Raw genomic sequence first — 19,320 nt, forward strand, 5'->3', positions numbered from 1 at the left:
TTTTTATAAGGATATAATAAATACGTCATTTAACACTATTTGATACACGTATACAATAAAGATTCACAAAAGAATGCACAAATTATGTTAGAATGAAGATCGATTTAGACCAGTCTTACGGTCGTAACCCAAAAACGCCAAAACCTAAATAGCCGAAGATATATATAAAGAAATCTACGTACCTATGATTTCATACAGGTCATTTTCTCCTTTTGATAGAGTGTTGGTTCAGAGGTGGATCATTGGGAGATAAATGAAGATTAGCCTGTTTGACCCAAAAAGAACGACAACATTCGGATTTAATTCGTCAATATGTTTATCAACAGTTTATTTTACAATTTCAAACAGCTGATACGAATTAATGAAATTATACATTTTGTATATCAAAGTAAGATTGCTTACCTTCTGTAGATAGCATTGATCATAGAAAATAATTAATAACACGTAAAGTAGTCTAGTTAGTACATAACAGCTTAACTAAAACACAGGTTGAAATAGCTAGCCTTTTTATTTTCAGAGGTCACCATTACAAAAAACGCTTGTAAGAGTTTCATACTAAATCGTATTCTTTAAAAAGCTGAAACATCTGAGTAAATATCCTGAGAAATAAAGATACACAAGTAATTTAATTTCAACCCACGTAGGCTAAACATTGATAAATACCAATATTTTTTTCTTTAAAGCGTTTTTGTTGACATCAAGACCAATCAATTGTTACTTCCCAAAGCACAGCTTTAGGGTTCTGAATGTCTTTGACAAAGCTATAAACTAAATAAAAAATACATTCCAAGCGGTTTTAGCGAGACGAAAACAGATATGTAAACGAACTTTCGATTATAAAAAATTTTAATTTACAACACATATCAAAAAATTACTGTCCAAAAAGTTAACAAAATAGTATATTTCATCAATAGGGCCTAAAGTAACTCTTTTTGACCCGAGGTCATGTTTTACGACCAAAGCGAAGCCGAGGTCGGTAAATGAGCGAGGGTTAAAAAGACACTTTTTGCCCGTGTGGTTAACTATATTTTTCGTCATATTGCATCATTAATTAACAAACTAAGCTAGAAAACAAAATAGTTTGTATGCAAAGATAACCTCTCAAAACGACTTCCAGCTAGTTTTCAATTCTGCTAATGCAAATAAGCAGCTAAATCATCTCGTGTATTGCGATTGTTCAATAACAACCGTTGTGCAATATTGTAACATATATTCCACAACACAAATATATTGTTGTGTAACATGTATTGTTGTGTAACATATATATTGTTGTTGTGTAATATTCTACAGTATAACATTCTAGTATACCATTCAGCATACTATTCTACAGTATATAATAGGTACAGTATACCCTCGATATGTCGAGCGATCGACAACAATATGCCTTGTTAGGCCACGTTTGTTAGGTTCTCCTTACCTAATAAATCAATCGATAAATAATTTCAATCGATACGATTGCCCCAATCGAAGTTTACAACTGTTGATTTACTCCCTAGAGACTAAAAATTATTTTTACTTCTTAGAGAGTAAAAATGCTACTTTAGACCCGCAACGCATGCATAAAAAACGACTGTTTTTGCTGCAGTATGACGAAAAATGTTTTTAAAACGTATTGACACAACCTTCACCCAAGAATAAAACACAACTCGCTTTACACAGATTCTGTTGACAAAAGAAAGCTTATTGATATTCCTCTTTGGCAGGGGAAGGAATCCTAATGGAGTTATTTGTTTCTCCTGGTGTACACATTGCGACAAACCAGGCTAAAGTAGATTTACCCTGTCTCCCCACCATAACAAAGAGCTAAGGTAAACAAGATGAGGAAGTTTTATGCCTACCCAGAGTTTATCTTGTTGCTGTTCTGGCTCTATCTGTTTCAAATTGTTAGCTTGACTTGTCTCAATATACTTCCACTTGGGGAGTTAGTAGGATGGATATGTTGGGACATATACATTTGGTTCTTGCTGTAGAGAGCTTATTTATTTGAAGTAATACATGTATAACAAATTGATATCGTTTAACTTCTCTACACAAACATGATGCAGAGTAGTTATAGAATAAAAAGAATAAGCTATATCTATTGATTGTGTACACTTAAAACAATGAAAATTATTATTGAATCCGTAAAATTAACTTTACTCTCTATCTATCAAATAAATTGTGCAGTACACACTAGGCCTACGTCATAAACTATTTTAGTCTATTTTGAAAACTCTATTCTTTTTAAAATAAAAAGAGTATTTTATTGCTTGTGCTGGTTTTAAATGTGTAGTGATTAATATTTTACCAGATATCTGTAATACTAGTGTTACGTATCCTTGTTAAGGACAGGGCTGGTCTTGCAGGGGTATAAGCCCTCGAGTCTAAGTCCTGCCAAACGCTAAGGATTCGGATCAGTATATGATTTATCTGCAGCAGTGAATCTTTGTATTGATGCCTAAAGGAATGTACTGTAATTCACTGAAACCGTATCAGTTGTGTTAACTAATACAAAGTTTATAGAAAAATACTTAAACATACCAACACATCGCTACTGGACTATGTGTTTTAGTTGTTCTGGAGGTAAAAAAATATCGTAATGCTTTTGGCAGTAAATTAAAGGTTTAGTAAAGAACTTGATTTTTGATAGTAAAATAGTTTAAGAATCGGAATATGTAACTACAAATACTTTCCAAATGGCCATACGAACCACTAACAATGAAAAATACCCCCGCCGCAGCAAACCTGCAGACTAAGCGAATATCAACTTGTCTGATTACATTTTTACAAATATATTTCAAGAAATAAGATATATTTATTCCGAATTTAAAACACATAGATTTAACGAGTGCTTAGATTTGCTGCTTCGGGGAAATGAAAAAGTGTTTTTGACCAAACGTCAATAGCATAGGATAAAATGAATAAATTTGCCATTTTTTTCGTTATATATAAACAAGTAAACTACAACGGTTTCCATTTTCTCCCAATAAGAATTTTAAATTTACACTTTTTAGATTTTTTTCTGTAACCATTAGGCATACAACTGCGCTTTAATATATTAAATTATTTCTTTTTTAGGGCCCAACAAACTGGTCTGACAAGAAATTTCAAAATTTTATGTTTTTAGGGTAAACATGTGAACAACTCATTTTTAAAAGTTACGATCATGCTCTTTCGCGAACTCGTTTGAATAGCAAGTTTACACGTTTATACCAAATTTCATCAAAATCGGATCATTTTTACTCGAGCTATCGTCCTAACGGACACAAATATAAATATATATACAATAGGCCTATAATATATATATATATTATGCAGAATATATATGAATTTGAACGGATGGTGTTTTTGGACTCTCAGGACCTCAAAACGAAAAAAATAAATCGGTACCGGGTCCAGGTTTTACCGCGAGACCTACGGTAATAGCTTATTCCCAATGGGAAATTAGCTAAAACAACTTAATGATTTACAAAACCGTATTTGATTTCAATAATGTAATGTATGCAGCGTCTTTTCAAAAATAATTACAGCAGAACCTTGATAACAAGACTCTCATGGGAATTGTCAAATAAGATTTGTTATCAAGGTTGACTTCTTATCGAGGTTTGTAATAACATGTGGTTAGGGGTAAATTAATTTTAAGGGGATTTGAAAATGACACTTGTTCCACTGTATCAGCATACCGTATAAAACAAATCAAAATTTATTCGGTAAATGAAAAATAAACCCATCCAATGAATATTTGGATACAAAAAGCGAGTACATACGCATTCGACAATTTTTCTCTATTTGTCAAACTTACAGAATTGACCACAACAAATTAAACGTATTACTACATACAATAAATGGTTAAAGGAATTCCCAAACAAGGCATTACAAAGCAAGTTTGACGATAGGAACCTGCAACATCAATCCGTGAGTGTAATGGGCCATTAGTGGAAGACCTCCATCAAAGGGCAATAGTTACCATACAATGGCTAGCGACTACAGCTACAGCCATCTACTGCCTGTTGCGTGCTTACAAGAAGGATGAATGTATTTAAGGTAGAAACATCAACTTCAAGAAACTACTAACTTGACGTTTTGACCCGATGAAAGACTCGTGAAGAAAAAACTGTTGAGCTGGATGTGTACTCATAAAAACAAAACAGTTGTAGTCAATGTAAAACACAGGTAAAAAAGTGAGACGTGAGAGAATGGAATGAATATAAAACAGGGTGTTGGATTGTCGTGTTAATATAATCCAATATAACACCCTATAAGTAAATATTCCTTCTCGATAGGCCTATTATCCTTTTTGGATTTAAAAACATAAAGTTACTTGTAGAAAATATAATATTGCCCTCGCGTGTCCAGCAACAAACGAAACGAACTGGTTCCTAGGGTTTCTATGAAATTATAATTTTTAGGGGTTTAAGTGTTTAAAGTTTACTTAAATAACCAAAATCATTATCCTCTATAACAGTATGTTTTGGACTACAAGGCTACTGGTATTTTTAATTCATTTTCATAAAAGAAAATAGGCTAGGAAGGTATATTTACAAAAGCGTTTAGCGTCTTGTAAAGGGAGACACGTAGAAGTTTTGGTCCTTTAGCCAGGCGTTACCGGTTCGATACTAGCTAACTGCACAATACCTATTACAACACAGGTTTTCAATTATACAACAACAGCATTTCACCATAGACCACCACCACATTTGGGATTAAACTATACCTACAAAAATAATACACAACTTCATTAAAAACTTCCAGAACCACTTCAATTTATTTTCATTGCACAAAAACGGTCTGTTGACGTGTAGCTGGGCATAAATATTAAAATCAATCATTTCAACAAAGACAAAAACAGCTGTTTAAACAGCCATCACAGAGTTGATGGATGACATTTAGTCGCACGTCGCCCAGTTATTGCTACAGGGTGATTTGTTGCACCCCAATGTGTACTACTGATCCTACAGCTTAACAGATTGTTTGGATTAACACGTTATTTAATAAACGATTCATTCGTGTTTATGCTCGTTAAATGGATGAATTATTTTAAATGTTTAGGTTAATAAATTCCTATGTAATCTTGGAAAAGCGTTTGGTAAATGGATAAACATTGTTTGAAAATTTTTTAACATGTTTTGATTATTTTCGTGTGGGTTTTAGTTATATTCTTTTATTGCACTAGTATAATTAATTTCTGTACCACGTACATTTGACTACTTTGTAAAATCAGTGAAGGGGTAACCACATTTACAAAATATTTAATGTATGCTCTGAGCTATTGCTTGCTTGTGACAACATATGGGACAACAGCCAATTAGAACTTAGAGAGGAAAAAGAACACGCTGACAAAAATTTGAATGAAATGTGGTAGAGAAATCATCACCCGTTATAGAAAACGTATCAACTACCAACCAAATTGTTGAACATGATTCGGTTGGATTTTTATAAACAAATACTATATCAAGGCAATTGGTGTCGCTAGTAAAATGCAGTACACCACAACTAATCCCCAGCCACCTACTAAGGATATTAAATAAACGTAAAAATATTTCAAACAAAAATCATGGTCTCTTTGAAAAATATCTGAAAAAGGAAAACTAATACTGTATAAAATAGTTAATTTTTTTTATAAATTATCATGTGTTTTTTAATGTTTTTTTGTGTTGTGAAATCATTGTTGTGTTGGCACACCTTAATTTCCACAATTGTAAAAAGTTATATCCCAAATTAAATCAAGTTGGAATGTACGTGAATTCCTTTAAAGGTAAATTGAAATGTATAACAGAACAAAATAACTCGTACATCGTAATTGAAAGCTGTATTGGAAAACAAAAACAAATATTAATAGACAAGTCGTGCGATTTAAAACACAACCAAAAGATTAAATAAATAAATGTATATTCCCTAAGAAATAATTTCTAAGTCCAATCAAAGAACTAATTCATCCAAAAATTAAATAATAACCTCTCTGCAATAAGTTAACCATCGGACACTGGAATTAAATTCTGTGATGATAAAATCTACGTGTTTACTAACAAATTTATTACCATACAAAACAAATCCAAAAATCTCAAACGTATATATTTAAAATATCCGTAAATATTTAAGTATATTTTCATGTCGTACACGTAATACATTTCTATTTTACCTTCAACCAAACACAAAAGGGCAATTTGAAGGTGCCGAACGCGGCGCTAAGATGCAGTATTTCACAGGTTGTCGATACCTATCTCTTCAACAATGGTCTACACCACTCCCCAAACCTTACGGTCTTTTAAGTGACAACCACTAAACCATTTACTCTGGTGCTCTAGAATGAACATTTAACTGAATGTTACACTTCCCACATGAATTCCGGGAAAAAAGTATTAGGATGGACATAATGGTTTATTTAAAATTGTTGCTAGTCTCGTGGTATTATTAGCTATGACAAACATCGATGTATAATACTCTACAGTTATTATACATCGATGATGACAAATCCGGCATTTTAGATGTGTCGTGTTGTATTTTTCTTGAGTTTAACCTGCTTTTAAACTACTTTTACAAAATAAAACAATATCTTTCGGAACAACTTACCCCCTTGTGTTGTTAAAGAGTTATTAGTAAGAGCACATTATGAGATATATCTCTAAAACCTCAATTTAGTAACAATTTTCCAAATCAGTGAAATATTTTTTGCATGCAGAATATAAACTTACATCCACATGCTTATAAATATTACGATTTAACCACAAACTACGGAAGGATGTGGTTTGAGAGATTTGAACTTAAAAAAGTGGGATCTAAAATAGTAATTTGTTTTTAACAATTGGTAGGTAATTTGATCAAGCTTATTTAATTACAAAGCCGTTTAGATCTTTTGTATGTACTGATCATAGTGTTAATACATAGTAAGTTGGTTCTAATGGGATTGGTGTTATAATACGGTCCACACCTATTCATTTTGGAGTTCAGTTCTACAGTATAAGATATATTGATTTTCTCAAAGTCTACCTAGCACATATATTAATTCAAAACATTTGAGGTTCAGTAGTTTAAAATTTTACGTCACAAAACTACATAGTAATAGGCCTACTGTAATAGTAAAACCCATTATTGATCTTAAAGACTTGTCAATGATTTTAAGGAATACATATCGTAAGTAGAGAATTTAAGATGGATTAAAGCAGAAGATAAATAAACATTAATTTCTAAAGTGATAAAAAGAGAGTTTGAAAAATGATAAACTAACCCTTTATCCCCTAAAGCAAATCCCGTATTGGGATATACATCACTTGATTATTCAAAATATATCTTACAACGATAGGTAGGTCTACTGTCACTTAAATAAATTGGGTTGTCGCAGAAAATCGACCAACAAACAATAGACATTCAAGTAATTTACACAAGTGTTTTACATTTGCATAATCGCAACGCTCAGGGGATGAAAGAGACATTCAATAAACCGCCAAAAGCATAAAAAAGCTTTTCATCTCCATGTAAAAGATGAAAAGCGTCAACTGCTTACAATAAACATGTTTCTGAGAGCTGATGATAAAAATCTCACACTGTAAGCCAAAGAGGCTGTGAATAGAGATGAAAAGTGGAGGGGAGGGGAAGTTTCCCCCACTACTGTCACGCCCCTCCCCTCCACGTCAATATATACTCCCCTCCACCTCCGCCCATCACTTCAAGCAAACCTAACCTGTCTGTCTGTTCTGCACTTGTAGTAAGTTAAGTAGTAGTTCACATCAAGAGCGCTGTGGGTTTTAGGTTTACAACCTTTATTTGATATGTTTATGTAAGAAATACATTTCAACTTTTTTAGAATTGTGTTTTTTGTAAGTAACTGAAATGTTTAATTTGTAAATGCTGTAGTGAATTTATTTTAAAGTTTGATCTACTAAAATCTTTTATCCTTCAAACCAATTTGGGAAGGAATTGCTGATTTTCCATATTGTGACATTCAAAATTGTCTGGGTAACTGAGACAGTGTAGTGCTAGGCTTGATATCTTAGGATGGCTAGTTCAATACATGGTGACGTTGATTCTGCATCTGAATGGCATTTTCTAATAGGGCTATCAATTAAAAAGTTTAGGCTAAAAACATAAAAGAACATTAAGGTTGTTGAAAGACCCAAAAAGTGCTTTGTTGCTTGCTATGTACGCTTAAATTTTGAAATGAACCTACTTATGTATTTCATTTTCTATATTTTGAAGATTATTAGTAAAGGAGTTAGGAGTTTAAAGGGAAAATTGTTTCTCCTGCAGCTATCAAGAAAACATTCAGCTCGAAGCTTAAGTCGTGGCAATAGTTAAAAATTAATTTTGTTAACTACAATAACCGCCAACTATAAACCTTCAATACAGGAAACAAACTACGCTTCAAACTGACGCCTAAATAAATAAAAGGGAACGCAGGATACACAAAAACAGTTTGAAGCAGTAGAGGTTACCAGATCGCACTCAATTTAAGACCTCTATTTCGGCTTTGGCGAAAAGCTAAAAGTAAATAAAGCAAGGCAGTTTTTACGCCTATCCCCATCTTTTTATTTGTCTATTCTCATAGCTTGGTCCTTAGTTTTTGACACCAGTAAAATTTGGCTTATTAATTTCTTTTGATGTTGCAACTAACCTTTAAGAAGAGGGGTATTGCACAGCTTTGCTCCAAAACATGACAACTCTTTTAATTTATATCTAAGGAATATATTTTAAACTATACTTCGTAAATAACACTGAAACACTGTATCAAACAACCAATTAGAAGAACGCCAACTCGTTCCGGGGAAAAGGTCAGTAGCTCTTTTAAGGTGCGATAAAAGACCCAGTTGAATTTGATCATTGATTAGTTTATTCATCTCAAAATAGCGGTGTATTTATAGACAGTTATCTAAGCATTTGGTGTAGTACGACAGTCAGATGGTTTTGGTCAAAGGAAGAAGTTAAGGTTTTAAGTGGACTGGTTCAAGAGTAGCCAATGGAATAACCTTTTATGCTGTCTCAAAGCTTGATAAATTTAACTATGCAAATTTGTTTGGCTATTGAGAAGTATTGGATTTAAAATAGCTTTGTCAAAAATATTCATTTATTATGGCATTGTAAGTTACTGCGACTTTGCATTTTTATATAAACCAGATTTTCAAGCCTATTCTCAAGAAATCTTGATTTGATTTGATATTTGCATTGTGTTTCTCTTCGCATTTGCCTTCTGGATTTCATTTTTTTAAGGTTCCTTTTTCAGCGTGTAAACGAAAAATAAATATAATTTTTAAGTTTTTTTTAATCATAATTCGAAACAAAATAGCGCAAGCACCCATTGATGTTAAAAGTTACGGTGCAAAAGCTATTGCAGCTGTTTTTCCCTATAAAATATCAAAGCTACTCCCACCACTTACTTATGAAAGGTTGTTGGTAAGCTAATGGGGGATGTGTCACATTGCTGTACCGTTCATTTATATTATAAATCACTTAACAGATTAGTTTTGAGTTGAAACAAAATTGTAACACAGTTTTAGGTAATTTAAATTATAATACGCATACAATATTTTCTTACTACATTTTCTCTATTGCGTTAATGAAGAAAACTTAGGATGCTTACATATTGAAACATCTTTATACAATTTTAAAATCAAACCGTATCCAAGAGGATATTTTTTTACTATATAAACTCACGGTTCTGTTAATCAAAGATACAAAACTTAAAGCACCAGGGATGAGTTGTTTTTTTTTTCATCATAAAGGTTTACAGTAAAAATTGAATGGTAAAAAATAATCAAACCAATCTCTATGATGAAAAATAACATTTGACTTAACACTCAGCTTAACTCACATTATTCCAGTACAAGCGTCAGACCAACCTGCAACAAACAACAAACAATGTTATTACATATCCTAACAATATGCGTTACATCAGTTATTCATGCTGTTAATTGATATTTAAATCATAGTTAAATATATTTGGCGCATGAATTGGCTTTCAGCTCAAACATAATTGTGTTTACATAATCATATCATAATTACTATAGCTTTACGATGTTTTCAACGTGATCGAACACACGGTCTACCCTTGCGAAAATAGTAACAAATTCAGCAGTGTCAATACTGTAATATAAAATAACAATGACACCACCTTAGCAATGATACGGCCTTCTTCCAGCATCCATTGAATCTTGATCTCTAGTCTTGAAAATGAAAAATTGATTGTCTTGAAATTGAAAAAATAACTAAACTGCTTTATCCCAAACAAATGTTACACTGAAGTGAGTTATATCAACAATGAAAACATATGACGTTCAATTTAATCCACACTGAAATTAATCCGTATTTTACAAATAAAGACAGTCATTCAGCAAACATGTATAACAAATAGCTATAGGGGGGTTTCGAATTAAAATAATCATCATATGCCCGAGGAGGCTTAGTACTGCACTTTTAAAACCTGGTTGGTTTTGCGGTGTTCGGATGTGATGTGCCTAAAGGAAAAACTAACAGATGCATTCGATTTCACATTCATTTTAATTTATTCTGTGCAAATATAGGCTATGTAATAATGTAATTGGTAAATACTACTTGTAAACGTTAAAAAACCTTTTCGAATACTTTGGACCCTTAGTACCATGTCAATGTCCTAACCACAAACCGCGATCAATGAACTCATAGGTCAATAGGTACAAGGTATCTGTAAAATATTTGAATTTGATTCGTGTTACCAGATGCAGTACAATTTTTAATTCCATCGCCTTAAAATGAAGTCTAAGGATTATTTTAGTTAAATGAGAACATCGAGTAGCTATGTTTGATTATTTGTTTGTGAATCACATTTAAGTACCTTATTTTTGGCATTTTAACTAATATAATAAACTAACCTAACACGTAAGTTTAATCTATGGTTATATATTACAGGTAGGCATAGAATGTAAACATAGGGTTATAGGTATAGTATAGTGACTTTTAAAGATTATACTTAGATTATATTTGTAAATACACGAACGAACTCCGCGAAAAATGTAAACTAAAAAATTGAATTCATTAAACATTAATTTATTGATATAAAAATGTCTAAACTGATGCACTGTACCCACCGATAATCGAGGAGCACATGATAGAGTTAAGACGTTTACTTTTCTTACGGAATTCCATTTTATTTTTGGTGATTCGACATGGGTCTACCGCATAAGACATCTGACACCCTCACGGTCCCTTGTGTCTATTGCGACTCTTCTGTAATGCGTTTCTATTTCCTCAGCAATTCAGCGTCTAATATTACTCGATATGTTTGTCACATTGCGTAGAGCCAGGCTAATTTTAGTTTATCCCATGGGATATCTTCGTTGTCTAACCATAATATTGTAGAATATACAGCACGCTCGTTCACGTTTAGTGTGAGTCAATTTAGAACCAGGATTATATTATAATGCAAAGCAATATTGTAAACATAATTTAGTAAAATTACATGAATGTTCTCAATTAATTAACAGTTTGGTCTATTTAAAACCGTTGTTAAATTAGTATTACATTAAAATGTGTTGTTAATTGGTGCATTGTAGCAATCCAAAATACAAATTACCAGAGTTTGGGGCATTTCAGTTAGGAAGATATAATAACGTTTTGCGGTTGTTATATAATATGTTAACTTTCAGTGTACTAAGGTAAAGTTTAGTTCCTAAGACATAACGATAAGGCAATGGGTAAGGACACATCAACAAATGAAACTGGACTTAGATATTAATATCCGTTTTGCAAGGAGAAAATCTTGATGCGACTTGAGTGTGTAAAAGCATAGAGTTTAGATACTGCATGAAACTTTCTTATGTACTTGTAAATGCAGAAGCATGTATGCATGTGTTTCACAGCTTGTATGAAGTCCGGTTTTACCAGACTGCGGTGGTAGAACAGAAACGTACATTAAAATAATTAATATATATTTAAAAAAAATACTAAAAATTTAGGAGGGTATGTTAAATCCATAGTAAAAGCGTGCCTAATATAATGTTTTCACTATGGAGAAGTACTCTTTGTTTTCCTTTCATTAACATAAAATTAGCGTTTTAAAATATTTTACTAAAACATTAGAGTAAATCAACAAAACTCGTATATCGTTTCCAAGATTTCGAACACACAAGCGATGCAGTCACACTTCAGTCAAAACATTTCAACAGTTTCCACTCAAGTAAGCATATTTAATCGAACGGATTAACTAAATTGCCCAAAAGAGAAGAGCAAATAATTTAAAACAATTGAGAGGGGCACGAGGGAAACTACTGCCTTGATTTACCTGTTGAGGTCCCTCTACCGTCGCGACGCGTTCTTTCCATTGGCCATAATGTGTACGGTCGCAACGTTTTATATTCATAAATTTATTACGATTAGAGTTTGATAGGTACTATAATTTTTGACTGTGAACAAAACTAGACATTTTATTCCAGTTACTTTTAAGTAAATTTCAGAAAAAAATTAAGTTGCATTGAGGCTCCGATAGTGCGCTGCTGTCAATAACTCTTTTTGTATATGTTACCAGAAAAGTATAATATCATGGCTAGGCATTGCCTGGAATATATACTTAACATATACACGAAATGTTTAACCACGCCTAATTGATAAAGTCAAGGTGGATGTCCAACATTGTAGTCCTATAAAATCTTAAAATCATATAAACTATTATACTGTAGTATCAGGAACCGAGATAAAATAATTTTGACAGATGTTTAATCTGAAAGTGGCCTCTCTAACAGCGTTCTATCATAATCATATTCCACAAGTCCATGTGAAATATTTTACACGTTATTGTAGAGTTTCGCATAAATGGAGTTTCTTCAGTTCGATTTTTGTTTAGATTATTAGATTCGATTATTGATATTGATAATGCGTCAGATTTACTGCATGGAATGTCTAAACGTTTTTTTGACGTTTTCTGACGTTAATTAATTAACGTTGGGTCACGGTTAGACATGATATGAATTTATAAACTACTAAAAGGCTGTAACAAATTCACACTTCGGTATAATGATTGAGTTTACGTAAACTATTATTTTCCCTCGTGCCTATTTTTTTTTTTTGTAAATAGTTCTTGTAGAATATTATTACTCTCACATTATATTGTGTTTGTGTTTTTAAATCGTTATGATAGGTTAATTGGTTTTTTACAATAAAAATATAATAATAAATAAAACAATAGCGAATAGAATTTTTGAGAAATCCTAAGAGACATAACTGTTATTGAATGCCTGTCTTTGAACTAACTGTTGAAAAGCGGACACTTCAAGGCCGGAAGTATGTTCTCAGTTCTTTTAGTTTTAATAGTCAAGGGTTTTAGCTAATTTAGTCTGTTTAAAGTTAATAACAACAGCTGATCATTGGTAATCAATTCATAATATTGTAAAAATAAACATTATTTTCTGGTTCATCGTGTTACAATGACTTGATTCATTTTCTCTATTATTTTTTCATTTATTGTACAAAAACACTCTACAATAACCAAGAACTCAATCTTGACAACGTTCTATGGTCTCGTTGTCAGCCAACAATTAGAAATCCTCTTTTCTCATTGTAATTATTCGATATTTTTAACTATCGGGAAATTTAATTAAAACATTTACCATAAGTAGGATTAGTAACGACATTTTCATGTACAAAACTTGTAAAATCTCTTTTGACATTTTATTTAAAATTTTCAATTCAGCAATCACATTTATATACTTTAGAAAAAAATGTCAATCAAATGAAGCCTCCATGTCTTAAAGAACCCATCTCCGATGCCAAGCTTCTCGATGGACGACCCACCTGTAGGTATGTGAAAGGAAAATGTGGCAATATCTGGGACACTTGGGTGTTGAAGACATCAGGTACTTGTTGCCACCCCATCATAGCTGGTAAATCAAAAGTACCCTGCTATATCATTGGGTATCGTGTTGCACTATTATTTTAGAACTCACACATTGCAAATCATCTGGTTTACATTGTTTATACACTTATTACTGACCAACAAAGAAAGTTGAAATTAAAGTAGTCGAAATTTGTAATAAAAAAATATCAATAGACATAAAAAATACACATAAAAATTATAAAAAAAATACTACATTGTATTCAATAGTTTTTAAGTATGAAATACGATGTCCATAATTAATTCACCTCAACATGTTTTTCTCGAGAAACCATCAATTTTTGAGATTATTAAATCTCGAATAGTTCATGCTACTGTAGTTAGTCGTGGCGATGTATCTTTAATGTTTTTGACAAATATATGGCCAATTTTTTTTCCTCCAGTTAAAGACTACTACTATACACCTGTATATACCTCTCACTTCAAATTTACCACTTTTCTGGTATAAACTAACCTTGGCAATTCAACTCAATTTTGTTTACAAATGAGGGCAAGTTTATTATTTTTCCTCTAGTTTAAAGACTACTATTATGCTTGTCACTTACAATGGATCAGGCGCAGTACGGGTCTACCCGATCAGTTTTCTAGTAGGTATGTAACTCACCAAATCACTAATCCATGTGATTTAACAAGTAAAATGTTTCTGCAGGGATTATTTGATAAATTACGCTATTAATGTGTTCATTGTAATCGAAATGATGTTATATTTGGTTTACTTTTATTTTATGAACATACATTTGAAGAGGAAGTTGTAATTTTCCCCTACAAGGGTTATTTATTTTACTACGTTTGGTAAAGCTATTTCACCAAAACAGACTAATGCAAGCTATATAGACACTAAAACCATAAACATATATCATGGCAAGGAAAATACAAGACAGCAGCAGTAACACTTCACAAAGATCATATACGGAATATTCAGAACATAGTCTATTTCAGCCTATTTTTTAGTTTAAAGTACATCGTAAGTACGTTAAGTCTACATATTATTATGAAAGTCTAAATTCAAAATAATTCTATCGCAGATAATCATTTCAAAAATGTATATCATTTGTACATGACAAATTGAAATGCTGAAATTATACAAATCGTACATCACATTGCTAAATATTAATAGCTAAACAACAATTTCCTTCTCAATTAAATCAAATCATCTAATAAAGCTAGCGACACAAATCAATCTTTGCTACAAATCCAATAACAGACCAACACACTCGGGTAAAAGAGTACTTAAATGTTCGCTCTTCACGCTTATTGAGCCCAAAGAGGCTCTTTGAGCACGCCGTTTAGTCTTCAAGATAGTTAGGGTTCTTTGGCAAGTTTGACTTTACTCAATTGGTGGAATTTGTTTTAGGAAATGCTACATTGCTTGAAAAATCTATTGAAAATCATATTTAATATTTTCAACTACACATGAGGTGCATGTATCTAGCACTATAGATGAAGTAATATATTCACTCTGTATTTTTTGGCTTGCTAACATTACCCTTGGGAGGTTATACGGTTTTCTAGTGGTATAACACAGAATGGAATAATATTTTGCCCTTGGTAAGTTTTACATTTCAAAATTGAATTGTACATGACAAACCTTCAACCTATTTTTGTTTTGTGAAATGATGTTGTAGATATTTGAAAAATAAAAAGATATATCCTGTTATTTTAGCATTACTAACTTAATCACCAATTACTGTTGGTCTCCATGACTAAGATATTAAATAATTTATAAATAAAAAACTTTTTTTAAACAAAACGTTTTTAAACGCACTAAAAAGTAGAAAATAATTTATAAATATGTGGAGAGTATAATACTTGTAAGATTTAAATCGAAAAACGTGGGGTGCATGCAATAGATAATTTACAATTACCTTCACCTATTGAACTAATGCATTACTATCAATAGCATGCACCCCACGTTTTTCGTTTAAATCTTACAAGTATTATACTCTCCACATATTTATCAATTATTTTCTACTTTTTAGTGCGTTTAAAAACGTTTTGTTTAAAAAAAGTTTTTTATTTATAAATTATTTTCTACTTTTTAGTTTTTAAATGCGTGAGGATGTTAAATCTATTTCAAGCATCTATATCAGAATAAGACAGAGGCATGTGAAAAATCTAAGGTTTATTAGAGTTTTTTTTTTTCATATAATTATGTATTAGATTGAATGTATGGCCTACCTACTAATTATAAATATATGAATCTATTTAATTTATTGTTTACTTTATAGAATAATAAATAAATAACAATTTACATTATTAACAAACATTTTTATATCTGCAATCAGATTGTTTATCTATATTTTGAAATGTTTGTATAAAGAATCTCTTGGGAGCATAACCTGTACCTCTTAACCTCTGCTCTTTGAACTGTCAAATTTAAGTATTTACAGCTGACTTAAATTAATTGATATATTTATTTATATTCTTTCAAAATGTAAACATGAAAAAATTGGAAGCCCATGGGGCCCAAGAGAAATATGAAAATGAAATGATATAATATTGCATTGTCATCCATCGGGAACTTCGTTTAAAATTGATATCAAAATTTGTAGGAAAGCGAGCTAATAAAAACAAGCCCATGGGGCGTAGCCCAAGGGAAATATGAAAATTAAATTATATAATATTGTATTGTCTTCCATTTGTGAGCTATGTTTCAAATTTCAAGTCTCTAGCTCATCGGGAAGTATCAAAATTTGCAAGAAAGCGAGTTAATGAAAACAAGCCCATGGGGCGTAGCCCAAGGGAAATATGAAAATTAAATGATATAATATTGCATTGTCTTCCACTTGTGAGCTATGTTTCAAGTTTCAAGTCTCTAGCTCATCGGGAAGTTAGTATAAAATTAATTGCAAAATTTGTACCGGACAAGAAAGCGAGCTAATAAAAACGTTTTAATAATAAAATACAATGTTGCTATTACGTTTTAATGTTACACGTTTATGTTACACGTTCAGACAGCTGCATTAAAAAGCTTTGTATTAAAAATTAATACTTGGTTTAGGTACTATAACTACATATAAGCACATAAGTACGGTGCAGTTAGTGTACTATTTTAGTACTACATACTTTCTTTCTACTTTAAACTGGCGGTAACAAGTTACACCATTAAATAAAAAAAAAAAAAACAATGCTCTGTAACCGTTAAATTGTGCAAGATTACTCTTGTTTAAAATTTGTCGTACATTATTTTTGTAAGCTACATATTTTGCGCTTTGGATAAACTTTTGTATACGAGGTGCGAAACACAAGTATTCGCCAAACCGTCGACATCCCCTCCCTATCCTACACAATTTAAAAAACTCAAAAAGCACAGTTGAACGCAAAGCGAAGTAAAGCTATTCAGTTTCGGAAAGACGACAACGACAATCTGCTAGCACCAAACATGTTTCTGAGAGCCACTAATGAAAATCTCCAGCTGAAAGCTGAAAGCTAAGAGGCTGTGAATAGAGATGAGTCAGGAGTGGGAGGGGGAGGGGGTGGTTTTCCCCACTCAGCGTCCGCATCCCCTCCCTCTGGGTCGATAGCCTTACGGAGTGAATTCACTTCTTCTGAACCCCCAGTGTATTGTGAACCGTTCAGGGATGTAGTTGTCTACATGCTGCCCCTGCTGGTCCCTAATCAACCTTCTCGAAAGAGGCTTTTGGTAGTGATTGTTTTAGAATGGATTTATTTAAGCGATTGATTAAGCAAGGCCGGGGCTTTGGGTTTAAATGTTTTGATATATTTTTTTTTATTCAAATTTATTATGTAAGCTTCTTAATTTATTCGTTTAACGACAAAGAATTGGGAAAATCTCACTAATTTCTGTTTGAATACGATTTAGATAAGCATGAGGTTTTTTTAGATTGAACGGCTAAGTAAAGAGATCTTAAAACGATAAATATAAAGAAAATGCATTTCCACTCTTGTATTTTCTTTATAGGCTAAATTGATCTACAGCATAATAATGACCATAGAAAACTCAAGATCGTAACGAGGTTGCACCACAAAATAGGGAATTAAATCGAACCAGAAAACTCAATGTTTTAAATTGGTATGACTGGTAGATCAGAGATCACAATTTAACCAATCTTGTTTAAACAACAAGGGGTGGATCTCTAAGACAAAGAGAGGTTTCTACTTATTGGTGAACCTCGTTCACTAAAGCTTAACAATAATTTATTGTATTAAATGGCGAACCAATAATGATTTGGGGCTGCGTCTTAGTACTTTAGTGTACAAACTATTAAAAGCAAGAAGAAATGCATATTGGAGTATTCGTATATTATGGAATCTGTCTGAGAGATAAAATCAACATTTTGAGGTTTCGTATGAAATGTCCATAACGAAATCTTACGATAAAACTACGCAAATGATGTTCAAAGGCTGCGGTAACGACATTCAAATTGTTCTATACACTGTGAAATGCAACTAGCACTAGAATAACGCGTTAGATTTGTACGATCATTATCCATCTCCATCCAAAATTAAGTATAGTATTTATCAAAAATACCTATAATGTTCCTTCCTAAAATATATCCTTCAAACAAATCGAGAGCAGTTACAAGCATCTGTGATAAGTTCAATACACAAATACTACTCAATACACTTGGCAGCATCAAACTCCATTTGTCCATGATAACATTTCTCAAATAAATAACGCTGTTGAAAACTGTGGTTGCACGTTAACAGCATGTCACTGATATTTAAAAAAAGGAAATAAAAATTAGTGACGATGATAGTATTTTTAATATACAGAATTCCTTAAAAGGTACTACCACTACCTCCGGATATCACAAGCATATTTGATATTTCTGGTAAAAGTTTAACCTCTGAACCTCTTTTGAGCACACTAATAACAACTAAACATTTGTCTCCCATTTAAGTTCAAAGATTCTACTCCATCGTACTAACAACAAAAGCATCAACGTATATCGTTAGGTGCTAAAGTAACTACTTCAACAACAAAAGCACAAACTCTCTGCCAAAAGTTATAAAAGCACTCTTTGGCAAAACGACCTCTAACGACATCGAAAGACTTACACTTATTAACCAATCTGTCAACTTAGAAGTTGCGAGACATTAAACAGAGAGGGAGGCCCCGGGGAAATTATTGTTGAGAAGTTTCCCAAACTGGCGCAATCAAGTGATTTCCCCGCCAAGTGTCGCTAAGATCTTCGGATGAAAGAACAATGGCGTCTAACTTTCCTGTGAAGAAAAGAGGTGGTAATTGAGAAGTAATTAATTACAGGTTACTTAGCGGGTAATTTATTTACAGTATACTTAACACACTATTACTTCGTAATTTATTTCACAGTTTTCTCTAAGATATTTTCCGACGGTGTTTTTGTCTAGCGTAGGAGATCAATTTTAAGTATATTGGAAACATATAGAAGACAAATTATACGACCAGCGTTGTTGAATAATCAGTATTTTGGTTGTACAATGTATTGGTTTGTCATTTTAGGGTGTTTTTTTTATTTTTTTTTATTTTTATTTTTTTTAATTTT

At 32.1% G+C, this 19,320-nt stretch overlaps 1 protein-coding gene across 2 annotated transcripts in view; it reads right to left on the reverse strand.

Annotated features, from left to right (window-relative positions):
* LOC128987739 (uncharacterized) overlaps window positions 1-19,320 on the reverse strand; it is a 282,377-nt gene that overhangs the window by 177,068 nt on the left and 85,989 nt on the right. The window contains exon 1 of one of the 2 annotated variants that reach the window (XM_054408745.1): window positions 183-272. The exons of the other annotated variant lie outside the window; for it this stretch is intronic. The gene's annotated coding sequence lies outside the window, so the exon portion shown is untranslated. Of the gene's footprint in view, window positions 1-182; window positions 273-19,320 lie in introns of those variants that run through there. 2 annotated transcript variants of the gene reach the window in all.

Source organism: Macrosteles quadrilineatus, unplaced genomic scaffold (assembly GCF_028750875.1).
Source record: "Macrosteles quadrilineatus isolate MER2022 unplaced genomic scaffold, UCM_ALF_1.0 Scaffold_2__2_contigs__length_208266976, whole genome shotgun sequence".
Lineage (NCBI taxonomy): Eukaryota > Metazoa > Arthropoda > Insecta > Hemiptera > Cicadellidae > Macrosteles > Macrosteles quadrilineatus.